Here is a 15,891-nt window from a genome sequence, read left to right as displayed (position 1 = left end):
CCCGCAAAAAATAAGCCCTCACATGGCCATATTGACCAAAAAATAAAAACGCTATGGCTCTGGGAACAAGGGGAGCAAAAACGAAAATGCAAAAACGAAAAATGCTCCGGGGCTTAAGGGGTTAAACATAAAAGTCAGAATTCTTTTAATAACATGAGTCACATTGAGGGAACCACAATTGTAACAAAACAACTATGTTAATATGTATTATATTATGTACTGCAGGTCTGAAATTTGTTTTTGTACCTAAAGACTATTTTTCTCACATCCCTATGGAGATTATTTAAAGTGGTGGTCCAAAATAGAAATTAATTTTAATTACAAATTTCTATCTATATATAGTTTAATATTCTAATCTATTTTCTAATGCATTTTAATTAAAAAAAATCCCAATCCTTCCCTAACTACCCTATCTAATTGCTTTCTTTTTTTATTACTTCCTTTTTGGTGACTTTGTTTGAGAATCCTAGTACATGCTGGATTACTCTAATGAAGTGTCATCAGGGGGCAAAGGCTGTGGCAGTGACCGTCGTTTCAGGGGCGAGGTTAGTCACTGCTCTACTGAGCATGTGTTGGTTGTCAATTCCCACATATGCTCAGTATATTCTTGTCACTGTGCAATATGCACAATGATAGTGCGCTCGCTCATCGGCTCTGATCAGAAGTAAAGAGCCAACAAGAGAGCACACTGTCAGTGCATATTGTAAAAGGATTATGGACACATGCTCAGTAGAGCAACAACTAACCTCCCTGCTCCTGAAAAAAGGTCACTGATGACACTTTGTGTCAGGGAGGGGGCAGACGCTGCCGCAGTGACCGTAGTCTTTGCCTCCCAATGACACTTCGTTTGAGCATCCCAGCATTTACTGGGATTCTCAAACGAAGCGTCATCAAAAATGAAGTATCTCATACTATCCTTATTGAAAAAATGACCAAGCATGGATTGACAATGCTGTGGTTAGGTGGATTCATAACTTGCTCAGTGATCGTAGTAATAAATGGTTGCTCATCCAATTGGAAGAGTGTTTCAAGTGGGGTACCACAAGTTTGTCTTGGCCCCAGTGTTCAACATTTTTAGAAATGATCTAGATAAGGGAAAATTTGAAGACAATGCAAAGCTAGGAGAGATAGGTAACACTGGAGAAGACAGAGAAAGGATTCAGAAGGATCTAGGTAAGCTTGAACAATGGGCAGTGACTAATAGAATGGTATTTAATTTGGGGAAATGCAAGATTGTATATCTGGGCAAGAAAAATGAAATATACATCTACAGAATGGAAGGAAAAGAAGGAAGCAACAGCACGTGTGAAAAAGACTTGGGTATACTAATAGATAACAGACTGCACATGAATCAACAGTGTGATGCAGCAGCAAAAAAGGCAAACACAGTAGATCACAGACTGCACATGAATCAACAGTGTGATGCAGCAGCAAAAAAGGCAAACACAGTTCTGGGATGTATTAAGACAATCATAGAGTCTAGATCACGTGAAGCAATTATCCCCCTCTACTCCTCCTTAGTCAGGCCCCATCTGGAATACTGTGTCCAGTTCTGCGCACCACATTTTAAAAAAGACATTGTAAAACTGGAGCAAGTTCAGAGAAGAGCTACCAGGATGGTGAGTGGACTGCAAACTATGTTCTACGAGAAACGGTTAAAGGATCTGGGAATGTTTAGCCTGCAAAAAAAGAAGGCTAAGAGGAGTCTTATTAGCTGTCTACAAATATCTGAAGTGATGTCACAGTGTAGAGGGATCATTCTAATTCTTATTTGCACATGAGAAGTAATGGAATGAAACTGAAAGGGAGAAGATACAGATTAGATATTAGAAAAAACTTTTTGACAGTGAGGGTGATAAATGAGTGGGACAGGCTTCCATGAGAGGTGGTGAGTTCTCCTTCCATAGAAGTCTTCAAACAGGCTGGACAGACATCTGTCTGAGATGGTTTAGTGAATCCTGCATTGAGCAGGTGGGTTGGACACGATGACCCCGGAGGTCTCTTCCAACTCTAACATTCCGTGATTCCATGATAAAAAAAAATAAGCACTTAGAAAGTGTAGTTAGGGAAGGATAGAGACATTTTAATTAAAATATATTAGAAAATATATTTGATTATAGCAATAAATAGATATGCATTTAGAATGAAAATTAAGCTGTGTTTTGAACCACCCCTTTAACCACTTACTAGTTATTATTACCTACTCCATTCAAGAAACACCAGCATTACCATGCAAGTTCTATAACTACAGGTGAAAAGCATAGAGGCCATGATCTTTAGTTGCAATTATTCTAGTATGTACAAGAGGACTTTTGGCCCCTCACAAACTCTGTCTCAGGCGGGACTGCAACCCCTGCACCTCCTATTTATAGTGCTGTCAATTTACTAGAAGAAACACATTATTAAACTGACATCACATGAGATTACATTTTACCAAGGCTTATAGTTAATTATAGCTAACGCAATATGAAATAGGATGCATAACTTATCACTAATTTTGCACTTTTGGCTGCTGCGGTAAATGACTGTAAAATTTCTGCAGTGTAGTTAGAGAAACAATTAAGTCCCTATACTTGGACATGAGGAGAACACCACTATAAGGGCAGTGTGTGCTTTGAGTGTATACAGAATGAAAATACATCATATTCCAGATTTTGTTGGTATAAAATAATAAGATCTGTGATTTAGTTTTTGTTTAACAAATAATAAAATGTACCTAGTTATTGTAAAGTTCTTCTTCACTATAAGATGCATATAGTTGGATAACGTGCCACTGTCATTGGAGAGGTGGCCAAAATTTCCATACATTTGTATGAGAATTCAGGCAAACGCTCCACTAAAAGCAACAAGCAACAGGGCTGTTTCTCAATATGCAGGTTTCATTGCAACCTCCATTCACTATACAACTTTGGAGTATCCCATGGATATGCCATAAAAGTATGAGATGGGAAAACCCTTTTAACCCTTATAGACAAAAGTAATGTTTAGATATAGCATATCCAAGATCTCCACAGTTTAAATAGTTTATTGTGCACAGTAATTGCATATTCGAAGAAGGAATTTATTGAACATCACATCATACTAAACATCTAATATTTTGCTTCTATTGCTCCATGAAGTCTATATTGCGGTATCACAAATGTGTCTTTCTATAGTATTCCAATGCAAAAGGGAATTAACTGAAAGCTGCTACAGCACTGAGTGTCTCTTCAGTTTAGGTGTGATGCTGTAGAGCTTTATGACTTATTTTTATGGACTAATGCTTTAATTGTATTATTTCCTGTCGCTCCCCTTTCTTAAAAATGCCATTATTAGATCTGAGAATTACTTTTTGGCATTTGATGCCAAGCGTAATAACAGTGGTGTAGATTTACTCCACAAGGAGCATGTTCCTGGCCAAATGTTATTTCTATTTTTAAAATGGGAACGATTGAAAAGAACTGAAAAAAAATGCAAAAATTAATACATTTAAAAACATTCATCTCAAGCTTTACAAGTATATACTTATTCCATCAAGGGGTAAAAACTGCAAGCTTTCAGAAATTACGTCTCATAAAGTAAAGTGCAAATAAAATTATGGAGCGCTGAATGTTGAACGCCTGAAGCTGCATCTCTTATAGCATCACAATTTTGGTAAAAAAATATACTACTTATGACCAGCAGATGGCGCAGCAGTTCTGTCTCTGGAGGTCAGTCAATTTGCACTTCAGTTTGTTCACAGCCCAGTAGTGATTGAAGTTAAATGCTAGGCGGACTCATTTGAAAAGCCTCTAACACTACTGTGTGCAGTGAGACTGGTTGAATTGCTACACACATATACATATATCTACATACATATAGCTATTAGTGCTGAGCGAGCGTGCCCGTCTAACCCTTTCACCGAGCACGCTCGGGTGCTTTTCGAGTATCTTCGGTTTGCTCGTATATTATGTTGGAGTCCCTGCGTATGCATGATTTATGGTTGTTACACAGCCTAAACACATTTTAGGATTCCTTAACTAACAGGCAATCCTTGCATGTGTTGAAGCTGTCTAACAGCCATAAATCATGCAGACAGTAGTGACTCAAACATAATCTACGAGCACACTGAAGATACTCGTAAAGCACTCGAGCATTCTTGGTGAAAGGGTTAAACTAGCACACTCGCTCATCACTATAGCTATATAATGTTGAACATGATTCTGCTATCATGTATCACTGTCATTCAAGACAGCAATTAAACTGTATTCCACTGAAACATGACAAGTTATTAGGGTACCTTCACATGTGTGAAAGTTTTACAAATTAAAGGGAATCTGTCAGCAGGTTTTTGCTACCTCTTCTGAGAGCAGCTTGATGTAGGCAAAAAGACCCTGAATCCAACCATGTATCACTCAGTTTATGGGTGTAGTTGTTCTGACACCGAGTTTTTAGATTTAGCAATGCAGCAGAGCTAAGAAAGCTAACCCCGCCCACATCAGGCTCTGTATATTAATTGTCTATGGACAGTGAGCGGCTTATCACAGGAGGGGGCGGAGTCAGACTTGCAAGCGCTCGCCAGCTAGTCACAGGTAAAGGTAAACAACAGCATAAAGCCTGACATGTGACACATCATTGAATTCTGTGTTTTAACCTCCACCTCATGCTGTCCTCAGATTACATAGCAAAAAACGGCCTGACGCATTCCCTTTTACAACATTCAAATGAATGGAATTGATTTTCAAAGAAATTCTGACAACAAAATCTACAATGAGGGAATTTACACTTAAAATGAGAGTTAATTAGCTATTGACACTCACAAATATGGGGAATTAACAGTCTATATCGCACAGTGGAACCAAACCATATTAAACTATGCCATGCCAGATGCCACACTCTCTCTTCCTCTCCTCTCACATAGGAAACACACTCAACAGGACAAACAGATATACTGTTAGTCAGACATATCTACACATATTCAAATCATCCCCCCTCACCCCACCAACATCACCCAACTTCCCAGACACGTTGCTCAATTGGCACCGCTGCTAGCTGCTTCAGCCTGCTGTACCTGTGAGAGTTGGAAAAGAGCAGATACAGTCAGGTCTCCTCCACACTTCTGCTCCTTTGGGACTGATAGGCTATGGCCTCATTCTCACATTTGTGTTTAAACACGTAGGTGAAAAAATTGTAGCGCTGTCATTAGTGTTTTGGATCAGTGAGTCATTCATGTATGGTGCGTGTGTCCGATTTTGCATTCGCTGTGTCATCAGTGTTTTTCACGAATGGATAAATAAGTAAATGGCAAAGCTTCTCCAATCCTTTTCAATGTAAAATATGGGCAACATACGTTTTTCACAAACTCATAGACTTGGATTGGCCCATGTCATCAGTGATACCAAAGAAAAACGGACATGTCTCCTTGAGTTCTGCATGGTCACACAGTCCGTGACAAAACATGGACATGTGAATAGCACCATAGATTATAATTGGTACATATTTGATCCCTTTAAAGAATGACACATACATGCAACATGGAAGTGTGAATGAGGCCAAGAGTGGAAATACAGCAAAGAAAAAAAGCCAGAAAGACGGGTGGGGCTAGCAGATAGGGTAGAAAAAAGGCCACGCTTATCAGGGACTGCTCCAAAATAAAGGCTCCTCCTCTTCACTCTTCACTTTGCTGTCAACTTTTCTGTTTGTGCTACATATGCAAGACTTTTTAGAGCATGCACTGTACAAAATACAGGAAGAAATAATCATAGATGTTGTTTTTTTGTTTTTTTTTCTGCCAGACACTACGAACAGCAGAAAAAAAAGTTGTTTTTTTTGTAGACTATTCATAAAGTTACAGATGGTTGGCAACCCAACTCCTCATATAAAACATTATCTTTTCTCAAATTTGGATATGGATTCCAAAATTTCATTAAATAATTGTAATATGACATGGTATCAAAATTACTGACAGGCTGCAACTCACATCACAACCACTGGGTGGCGACACGCAAACACATACAGCATCTACATCTTGTGATCATGTAAAGCAAAATCATTTCTTTTTTAAAAAGCTGAGCCTACGATCCCCAAAATCATCTTTGGTTTGCAAATCTCTGGTATAAAGTTTATACAGCTAAGAAAAGTAAATTGCCAAAGGGAACAATCCTTTTTATGGTTATTTGAAAAGTTACATCCCGTAATTCACAACTGTCCATCACTATTCCCCGTAGTAAAGTTTCAGAAATAGAGAGGATATATTTGTGTATAATGAGTTCAGCTTCCGCCCGATAGATTGCAAATTAATTTAGAAATAGAATTTCACTTTTATGGAAATCGAAAGTAATGATTTATGAAGGATTCATCTGCAGGCAATTGAACTGTTCCATTAAAATAATTATACCAACTTTCTCTTTTAGAAAAAAAGAAAAAGAGTTTCTAGAAAGGTCACTAATATAATGTTTATTGCACATGACTCGTACATGGCAGGCATGCTGCAGCTGTTTCTATTGGAAAGATAATGGACTTTGGAATAATAAATCTAAAATGACTTAAAGAGGTTTTCCAATACTTCAACATTAAGGTCTCATTGGTGGGGGTGCAACACCTGGCACCCCCACCAATCAGCTGTTCTCAGTGTCGGCAGTGGTCAGAACTGACCAGTAATGGAACTGTACAGCGCAACTCCATCTACTGGATGGTGGCCGCGGCTAGGTACTGCATGTCCATATTGATTTGAATAGGGGCGGATGTGCAGTACTTGGCAGTGGCCACTATAGTGTAAATGGAGCTGAGTTGTGCAGCTCCATAACTGGTCAGTTATGGACACCGGGAAAAGCTGGTCACCCCACCATCAGACATTGATGACTTATACTTAGGATAGGCCTTCAATGTTAAAGCAGTGAACAACTTCTTTAAATTTACAACCTGGGGTTGATAATTCTTTTCATAAAAGAGAGATTTTATGAGATCTCTGAAGGTTTTATTTTGTAGCAATCTACCTTGAAATTCTGTATTCTGCAAATACGACCTTGAAAAAAATCAATAGGGTTTAAAAATATCATTCTAAAAGCCAAGATGGATACATTTCATGACCTGAAACTTTTCACACCAAGCAATTATGTTGTTTTCTTTGGGCTACATAACCCAGTTCTCATAATCACTAGAGGATATTAATGCTAAAGTGCAATATTTTCTATGACTTTCCCCTTAAAATCTAAATATAACGAAATGCTGAACCCTTATTCTATATTCTTTACTACTTAGGATCATATTGATAAAATTACAATTTTGCCATGAAAATAAATGAATGACTTCATATTTAATAATATGTCTAATGTCTATCTTTCACTTACAGCTAGTTTAATGAAAACCAAATAGGCAAAGAGGTTGTCTCCAAAGAGAAATGTAAAAAACAAAAGGTTATCTTTTATCTTAGGTACTGTCAGTTTGGTGGCCACAGTGTGAACGTGTACTTACACCTTGCACTTATACAAACATGTTCTGGCTCATTTCTTTGGTTTTGTTTAGTTTTTTGTACTTTGTACAAACAGGGGCATGGTTCCCCCTTTTTGTTCTAGGCATTTTTCCTATACAAATCTTTCCATGGGCAGGTGTCTGAACAGTCAGGTCTGGGTCCTGCTCTGCCCCATCTACATTGAGGTCTGCTGACACATGCTAAGGTTTAATACTAGAGATAGGACCATCCCGATTGGGCACACCTTGTCGCGCGGTGGAATGGTTTTTACGCTTTTTTTATCGAAACAGTGTAAATTAAGTACTCTATGTTATTTATGTTTACTATTACAATTCATTTATTTAATTACTGAAGGGTATTTGCTTATTTTGTTTCTGTTTTAGGTTTTCTCTGTTAGGTGGCCACAGAGTAAACCTGCATCTAAACGTTGCACTTATATAAACATATGGTCTGGCTCAATTCTTTTGGTTTTGTTTTCCAAAGAAAAATGTAACATTATCAGCTGTGCTTTTATCATGTGATACATGGCTGTGTTGAGTCCACCAGACCTGCCGCTCATTGTAGTGACATACTGCATTAATTTATAGAGGGGAGGTTCTCAATTATACCCATATTCCCTACTAGAGCTTATGGGATGGGGTTATGCTAAGCTTTATTGTTTTATCTCTCAGATTTTTAAAACTTGTTACCATTGTAAAATCCAAATCTTTCCAAAGAAAGAGACCAGTACTTGAAGCTAAATTACTATAATTCAATTCTTAGAGAGCTATTCCATGAATTGAATAAGTAAAAAAAAAAATCTCTAGTAATTCATACCATTATTTTAATCATATCAATGCAAGAGAAATCCATTCTGTGAGATAAGCATAAGAGTTTTTGTAATTTTTACATCTTATGTTTATTAAGTTCTGGAGTCTGGAGAGAACCCAGAGGATAATAAGTGACATAAAATTCACGGGGAATAATTTTCCCGCAAATTGAATTTCCTGAGAAAATCCGCACAAATCGGCAAATTCGAATTTTTCCTGATCCACTCATCTTTGCAGCCCAGGTTAAATCAATGAGCAAGCACACATTACTGTCTATAGCGGTTGTTACTGAGTAGACTAGACATGGCAGTGATGAATAATACAACAGCTGTAACTACAATGACAAGCATCATACTACTGCGCTATGAGTACTATAATCATATCTTTTTATTACTACGTCTGCTTTCAGAGATGTTAGCAATTAAGTGACAAGAGTGTCACTAGCAAATCATCTGTATGCCATTTATATTATATAGCGTATACATTTAAAGCGGTATTCCCAACTGAGACATTTATTTATCACATATGTAACTCTCTCCACCCACTTCTGTTTGAGTTCTGAAAATGTCTGAGTGCGCATGCTCAACGCATGGTCACTTCTCCATTCAAAGCAATACCCTTTCTAGAGATATATGTAAGTCTATAAGACGATTATGGCATATCTTATGGAAAAGCCATACATGTCTAACATTGGAATATCCCTCAAAACCCATTGAGAGAAGGAATCGAAATCTTTCTTGTCGAGAATCTTTCTTGGGATCATCCTTATTCTCATTTGCACATGGAAACACGAGAAGCAATGGAATGAAACTGAATGGAAGAAAATAAAGATCAGATATTAGAAAAAAAGTTTTTTACAGTGAGGGTGATCAATGAGTGGAACAGGCTTCCATGAAAGGTGGTGAGTTCTCCTTCAATGGATGTCTTCAAACAGAGGCTGGACAGACATCTGTCTGAGATAATTTAGTGAATCCTATATTGGACACAATGACCCTGGAGGTTCCTTCCAACTCTAACATTCTATGATCCTAAGAATACAAGAACATTATGCAAATACTGGAAAATATTCAACCACATTTAGAACTACTAACCGTGCTTTTATGGAAATATGAATTCAGCTGAAGTTTCAGAGCAGTTATTTAACATTATGTCCCATCAAGAACAAAACATGAAGAATATTCTCTAAGCATTGCAAAATAGGAGTGAGCATTGCAAAAAAATTATTTTATACTGTCAGAGGAAAGTAACATCAGTTCACTGGAGACTGTAGAATTTTTGATGGTTAGATAAACGATGGTTGGGGTGTCACATTGCCCATGTACTGAGTGTTATGCAAGCAATCATGGCATTTAAAGAATGGTATCACATTAGTACCACTTTCTGTATATCTAGCAAATATATGCTTTAGTTTTTTCCTCCCATTGTCTCAAGTGACACAACTGGGTGTTTCCCATCCACATAACCATATTTGGCTGCATTCCCACGATGAGATCTTGGTGAGTTTTTGAAGTTACAGATTTTCTGCCCCATTTCTATACCCATTAAGTAAAATAGGTTCCTTGCATTTTTTCAAAAATACACAGCATAAAAACTCACCAAAAACTCATTATGGGAACTTCGCAGAAGGGCTTATATTACTCAGTTGTACTTTTTCACCACTTCACTGCTGGGTGATTTCTGTTTTTTTTCATTTTCGTTTTTTCCTCCCGTTCTTCCAAAAGCCATAACTTGTTTTATCTTTCAATCCACATAACCGTATGAATGCTTGCTTTTTTGCAAGACAAGTTGTATTTTTGTCATCATTAATTTTATCATTTGATGTACTGGAAAGCAAGAACAAAAATAACAAGTGCATTGAAATTGCAAAAAAGTGCAATTTCACAATTGTTTTTTAAGGTTTTCTTCCATGTTAACTATGCGATAAAACTGACCTGGCCAAATAATTCTTCAGGTCCTAAGATTACGCAGATATCAATCATGTTTAGTTGTATTTTTTTAATAAAGTTGTGAAAAAAAATTGGAAATTTATTAAAAAAGAACAAAACAAAACTTTGCTTGTGTCACCATTTTCTGAGACCCATGAAGCTTTAAATTTTTGGGATATGGGATGTGTGAGAGCATGTTTTTTGTGCCGTGAGCGGATGTTTTTACTGATACCATTTTGGGGTAGATACAATGTTTTGATAACCTCTTATTGCATTTTATTGCAATGTTGTGGAAGCCCAAAAAATCGTAATTCTGACATTTTAATTTTTTTTTCATTATTCCGTTTACTGATTAGATTAATTTAATTTACTTTACATTTTGATAGACTGGACATTTACAAATGTAGCTATACCAAATATGTGTTTTTTGTATTTTTTAAATTGTTTTATTTTTAATGGGACAAAAAGGACGTGTTTTAAACGTTTGTGTTTTTCTAATTTTTTCATATTTTTAAAAACCTTTTTTTTTTTTACTTTATACTTTATTTAATAGTCACATTAGGGGACTTGAAGCTGTAATCGTCTGATTGCTTGTGCTATGTATCTTGAAAATACCCATCTCCTATGAACACCAGCTAAATGCTGGCTTTCACAGGAGAATCGTCATGACAAGCACGGAGGTCTTCAGCGAAATTCTGAGTGTCAAGGCAACCCATCAGCGTCCCACGATTACATCACATATGCTCCCCCTGTCGGCGCTTGTTAAATGCCATTGTCACCCATGGCTGTTGAAGGCACATTTAGCCATCAAATAGCAAAAAAAAACAGCTCACCTACTGCGGTTCTGAGTGTAGGAAGTTTGTCCCGACCAGACGTGACACGTAGCAAAAAGGTGAATATCCAGCTCCGATTTCAGTTAAAAATTGGCTTTATTGGAAACTTTACATTAAAATAGTAGCTCCATGACAGGGGAGATCATGTCAATGACAGACAAAAAGTTACGCGTTTCAAATGCCCTCCAGCCATTCATTATATTAAAAAATGAACTAGAAAATGTAAAAAAAAATATTGTGTGGTAAAATTGCAAAAAAAAAAAAACAATTACAAAATTGTTTTCTGGGTTTTATTTTTACAATATTCATTGTGTAGTAAAATGACCTGGCATCATGATTCATCACATCAGTATATTTATGGAGGTACCAAACTTGTTCAATTTTCCTTTTTTTATCATTTTACTGATGAAAAAAAGAAAATTATAAAAAAAAAAAATTATTTTGTTTGTCTCACCATTTTTCGAGACTCTTTCTATTTTTGAGTGTATTGAGTGGTGTGAGGGCTTGATTTTTGTGAGATAAGCTGTAGTTTTTATTAATTCTATTTGGTGAGAGATACAATATTTTGTTCACTTCTTAATGCATTTTTTGCAGATTTCTGGTGAACAAAAAGAAGCAATTCTGGCATTTTAATTATTATTCTCTTTATGGCATTTACTTATTGGGTTGAGTAATTTCAAATTTTAATAGATCAGACTTTTTGGACATGGCGATACCAAATTTTTATTTTTAATTGTTTATTTTTTTAATTTTTTTAAATATTTTTACTAATGAAAAAAAAGGGTGAATTAATTTTTTATGTATTTTTTAAATATTAAAAAAGGGTCCAAAATAGACAGCAGAAAGTGTCAAATGCTTACTGTTAGGGTCTGGGGAGTGGTTCCGTAACCAGAACCCCATAATCAGAAATGGATAGCTTATCCAAGCAATATGCCTTCAATGCAACAGCAAAAATACATGTTAGAAATATAATAAGAATCATTCAATGTATATTATATTTTCGTTCATCAATGAAATAATAAGTTGACTATATATATATATATATATATATATATATATATATATATGTGTAGTGTGATGGGGAATAGACCCATTCTAGCGTTATGCTTTTCTTTCAGTTTATTAACAAGGTGCTCCCTGTAGATTTTTAATCAATTTAACACTTCACTGACATACATACAAACATATCCCAAAATAGTTTTTATCTTTGCTGTAATCCTTTTGGGCTGGTATATGTAACATCTTGGTCACTGTGTAAAATCGCCCATGTCTCAATGCAATAGAAAGAATGAGTTATAGCAGCGATTCTCCTTGTATTTTCCTTTATTTTCTACTTGACTGTTCTTATTTAATTGCTTTTTTAGCAGCTTAGTTTAACTTTTTCACTACATTAAAAGAGTGGTGCTTTTAAGTTTTTCAATATTAAATGAATTATTAAAACTAAATCAGTGACGAAAGTAAGAGAAAGTTGTCTACAGCATTACAATTTTCTGTGTCCCCCTGAAACAAACGTAGACCTCATTCAGATGTCCTTGTTGCACGTACATGTTCTATCTTGTTTTACATTGTTGGACATATTTTTATGGATACAACACATAGACTTTATAGTCTATGGGGCTGTTCCCATGGCCATCTTTTTATGTCCATTTCTTACTAGCAGCACAGATGAAAATGACCAATACAAGTCAATGGGTCCATGAAAAACACTGATGGTATGCATGTTTAACATTGCACAGGATAGAAGAAGCTTTGTCATTTATTTATTTGTTCATTCATCTATACACGAAAAACACTAATGGTTAAAATGGACACACATATGACAAACTGATAAAAAAATGATGACACACTGATGGTAAAAACGGACACACGGATGAAACACGTATACAAAACACTGATAACACAAGAACAATTTTTTTTCATCCATGGAAAGCAATGACGTCTGAATGAAGCCTTATAGATGTTTTAAACCAACCATCCATTTCCTAATGACCCCTTCCATTTGTGACTGAAAGATGGCAAGGGTGAGAATTAGTGATTGAGGCCAAGCTTGACATCCCTGCTCTCTTGTAGCAGACAGATCAATTGGGGGAGTTCCCTTCTGCATTCAGTTAAATGCACACATGGTTTTTTGAGGGATTGAAAATGACTGTAGATGACTGACAAAATTCGAATTCACAAACTGGCACAGATATTCCTGGGAAATTTGATTCCCAAATAGTTATTCTCCACAAATTGAATGTCTCTTGCTATGCTCTGGGATCTCTCCAGCTCCATTTCATAATAAACATAAGATGTAGAAAATTAAAAAAAACATCTTTATACTCACCTTACTGTTCACCTCTCTAGCCCCACTGTTGTTGACTTTTCCCTGTTCGGTCCTCGATGCATTTTCTTATCACTGTCATCTCGGTTGATTTAACAAGATTTCATGTTTGGTATATACGAATTGCTCCTGGGTCTGTTTTGTAAATGTTCGAAGTTATCTCACTCACTTGATGTTTTATGGTCTGTTCCGTCCAGCATGGGTGTTTGTTAATCTTTCATAGCAATGCCTGCTCTGGTCTCTTATTAATTGGCTAATCAAGGTTGATTAGTGCTAGATCCTAACAGATACTTCCTATATATTCAGACCCGGCTCATGGAAGGCATGTGTGCAATATCTTTCCAAGTGCAGTATTTTCAAAGTGTGTCGCAGTTAAACAAGGCAGGATAGGGCAGGAGACAACTAAGCTATGCCAGATATGCAAATTAACATGCTTCTTTTTCAGTTGTACAGCATTATTTATTCTACATATCTTTCTACCTCATCTATGTCCTAGTTTCTGCTTTCTCTCGCATCTACCACTCTTCTTTACATTCTACACAGTCTCTCCACATCAGTCCCTCTCCCCTCCCCTCTCCAATGTACAATGCTCAGACTCTGTTGAAATTTCATCATCACTCCAAACCATTCACCATGGAGCATGCAAAAACACTCTTATAAATCATTAAACCACCTGTTCTTTTTCCTGTTTCTTGCTCTCTTAGAAAATTTCCACTCCATACTGAGCTCTAAAGTTCAGGCTCCAGTTTCCAACCTCAGTGCTGACGATCTGGCCATTTACTTCCTAGAAAAAATCAACTATATTTGTCACAACATTTTTGCACAAATGCCCCCAGAGCCTGGTTCCCCTACCCTTTTCCACCTCAAGTTCACTTTCCACCTTCAAGTCTATCACAGAAGACGTTACCCAGCTCCTCGCTTCTTTTCACCCTACAACCTGCACCAGTGACCCAAATCCCTCACATATCCTCCAGTCTCTCTCCCCAGTTGTCATTGCCCACCTAACTAAAATATTTAAACTCTCTCTTTCTACAGGTATCTTTCCCTCTTCATTCAAACACGTGGCCATAACACCTTTACTAACAAAAAACATCCCTGGACCAGAACTGCACTGCTAACTACAGCCCTGTCTCTAATCTCCCCTTCATCTCTAAAGTCCTGGAACTTTTGGTCTACTCTTGTCTAATCCGCTATCTCTCAGATGACTCTTTTCTTGACCCTTTGCAAACTGGTTTCTGCATTTTACACTCTGCTGAAAAAGCCCTACTAAAGTCTCTATCTACGGTCAGCAAATCTAATGGCCACTACTCACTGATGATTCTCTTGGATCTCTCTGCTGCATTTGACACTGTGAATCACCAGCTCCTCCTCACTATGCTCCGCTCTATCGACCTCAAGGTATTCATTCTCTCTTGGTTGTCCTCCTACCTCTCTGACCATGCCGTCACTGTATCTTTTGGCGGCTTTTCTTCCCCTAATCTTCTTCTTACTATCGGGGTTCCTTAATGCTCAGTTCTAGGCTCCCTTCTCTTTTCTTTATACACTGCCCCTATTGGACAAACCATTAGCAGATTTGGATTCCAGTACCATTTCTATACTGATGACACCTAATTATACACCTCTTCTCTTGACATCACCCCTACCTTAATACAAACTACCAGGGATTGTCTCTATGCTGTCTCTAACATCATGTCATCCCTCTATCTGAAACTGAATCTCTCCAAAACTGAACTCCTTGTGTTTCCTCCCTCTACTAACCTACCTATACTCGATACACAATTGCTTTGGGTGAGTCAGCCATAACTCCAAAGCAGTACGCTCGCTGACTTGCAGTTATATTTGAATATTTGACACAGAACTTTCCATTATTCACTATATACAATTATTAAGTCTCATATGTCATGTGCATCTTAAAAATTGCAGAATTCGATCTTTTCTCACCTTTTAAACTGCAAACACTCTTAGTGTCTCTCTTATTCATTCTTGTCTGGACTACTGAAATGCTCTACTAAAAGGTCTCTTTCTAACCAAACTTTCTCCTCTCCAATCTATCATAAATGTGGCAGCCAGGGTTGTATTTCTATCCAGCTGCTACACTGATGCTTCCATTCTGTGCCAGCCGTTGCACTGGTTGCCCATTCACTACAGAATACAACACAAACTCATCTCTCTCACCCACAAAGCTCTCCAAAGTTCTGCACTACCATTTATCTCCTCCCACATCGCAGTCTACCACCCTACCCATGCTCTCTGTTCTGCAACTGATCTAAGAATAACTTCCTCCATAATCCGAACTTCGTATCTCCATCTCCCTGAACTACCCTGAACTAATACCTAGCCCCCACATTTTTAAGCGTGCTTTAAAAACACATCTCTTTACACAAGCCTATCACCTCAATTCTCTAACCTAACCCTTTCCTATTCCCTTTTCCTATTTTTTACTCAGAATATAGTCTTGCTTATTCTTCAGTTTCTACACCCTCCATGTATCCAATAACACTTGGTGAATGCACTTAGATAGATACTGGCTAATGACTGGTTCCTGCAGCTATATATCATTTCATAACCCCTT

This window comes from Phyllobates terribilis, unplaced genomic scaffold (genome assembly GCF_046119375.1).
Source record: "Phyllobates terribilis strain yellow unplaced genomic scaffold, ASM4611937v1 Scaffold_2__4_contigs__length_985480577, whole genome shotgun sequence".
Lineage (NCBI taxonomy): Eukaryota > Metazoa > Chordata > Amphibia > Anura > Dendrobatidae > Phyllobates > Phyllobates terribilis.
The sequence above is the reverse complement of the archived record's forward strand: the minus strand, read 5'-3'. Positions refer to the sequence as shown.